The 1,877-nt window shown below is 44.9% G+C and overlaps 1 pseudogene across 1 annotated transcript; it reads right to left on the bottom strand.

The window, feature by feature from the left end:
* Window positions 1–1,181: 1,181 nt before the first annotated feature.
* Window positions 1,182–1,871, bottom strand: LOC105509558 (annotated as a pseudogene). The gene has a single exon (XR_001001453.1). The product of XR_001001453.1 is annotated as a complement component 1 Q subcomponent-binding protein, mitochondrial pseudogene (transcript).
* Window positions 1,872–1,877: the final 6 nt, after the last annotated feature.

The raw sequence follows: 1,877 nt of genomic DNA, 5'->3' as shown, positions 1-1,877 counted from the left end.
TTTGTAGAGATGAGGTCTCACTAAGTTGCCTAGGCTGGTCCTGAACTCCTGGGCTCAAGCAGTCCTCCCACCTCGGCCTCCCAAAATGCTGGGATTACAGGCATGAGCCACTGCACCTGTCCTGTTACTATTTTTGAGACAGAGCCTTGCTCTGTCACCCAGACTGGGGTGCAGTGGTGTGATCATGGCTCACTGCAACCCCAAGCTCCTGGGCTTGAGCCTCAGCCTCTTGAGTAGCTAGGGTCACATGTGCACACCTCCATGCCCAGTTCTTTTTAAATTTTTTCTAAAGATGGGCTCTCACTTTGTTGCCCTGACTGGTCTCAAACTCCTGGCTGGTCTCAAGCTCTCATTCAATAGCCTCCCAAAACACTGGGATTACAAGTGTGAGCCACCCTGCCCAGCTAAGATTTTTATTTTAGCTCCAGAACATTCTGTATTTGTTAAGAATGTTCTCCCTTTAGTATTAATCACAATGATGATTTATTGAGCATTTACTATGCATTGGGCCTTGTGCTCGACTTAAAGACAGTTATAGTAGTGAACAAGATAGATTTGGTTTCTCCCTTTATGCCCCTAGTGAAGATATCTTAATTACTCTATTCTATTGCCTCCTTAAGCCTATGCCTAGAAGAAAGAGAACATCAGCTATTGTCCTGATGAGTTTGCTCTGATTCTGAGATTTTTGGGAGATCTGAATCCAAGTTCAAGAATCATGGGCTGACTGCCTTCAAAACATCTAGATTATTTATAAGTTTTTCCTTACTCTTCATTTTTGAATTACTGTCTTTGGGTTGATGCAGAGAAGGGAAAGATCATTCCTAGTGGCCCTGCTCCAGTTAATATCTGTGAAATTGCTTTGAAAGATGTGAAAATTGGCTAGGCACGGTGGCTCATGCCTGTAATCCCAGCGCTTTGGGAGACCACGGCGGGAGGATCACGAGGTCAGGAGTTTAAGACCAGCCTGGTCAACATAGTGAAACCCCGTCTCTACTAAAAATAAAAAAAAAAATAGCCGGGCGTGGTGGCGGGCGCCTGTAGTCCTAGCTACTTGGGAGGCTGAGGCAGGAGAATGGCGTAAACCCGGGAGGCGGAGCTTGCAGTGAGCCAAGATAGCGCCACTGCACTCCAGCCTGGGCGACAGAGCAAGAGACTCCATCTCAAAAATAAAGAAAGAAAAGAAAAAGATAGTAAATGAGTGTGCAAAACATAGAATTTAAATTTGGTATTTTTTCTCCATGATATTAGGATGATAATCCTTTCAAAGCACATGTCTAGCTTCATAGTAGGATGTGTTCACTGGAAAGCCATAAAACTATGGCTTTCAGTGTCTGTCTGCTCTACTGGCTCTTGACAAAACTTTTGAGGTCTTCAAGAAAAGTAATGTACTCCTGTTGCTCCAGGGCTGTGCTGAGCTCCACCAACTCATCTGCAAAAGTGTTGTCCACCCCTTGGTCCGCAAGGAAATCCATCAGGTGGTCATATAAGGCCCAGTCCAGGGAATCTGTTTTGAGTGTATAATTAGTATCCTTACATTCAAACTCACTAGGGGACTGAAAGCTAACTTCCCTGATAGAGAAGATGTCGCTCAGCCTCCTCTTGTCCAACCTCATCAGGACCTTCTTGCCATCGTTCTTTATAACTTCAACCACGAAATGGGGAGTTGATGTCAATTCAGGGTCTTCAACCTTCTGCCCTTGGAAGGGTTCCTCCTCATCATCAAATGGTGGGATGCTGTTGTTAATGTTGAAAGTGACAGTGATTTTTTTCCTCCTGGCAACTTTCCGCACTAATTTAGCATCTGTCCCATTCAGTTCCAGCTCCCAACCTCCAGACATCTTAGGGAGGGTTTTATGCTTCTGGATTTTTCTTTCCTC

This window comes from Colobus angolensis, unplaced genomic scaffold (genome assembly GCF_000951035.1).
Source record: "Colobus angolensis palliatus isolate OR3802 unplaced genomic scaffold, Cang.pa_1.0 Scaffold1007, whole genome shotgun sequence".
Lineage (NCBI taxonomy): Eukaryota > Metazoa > Chordata > Mammalia > Primates > Cercopithecidae > Colobus > Colobus angolensis.
Note: the sequence above shows the minus strand (reverse complement) of the source record. Positions and strands in the feature narration are given on the sequence as shown.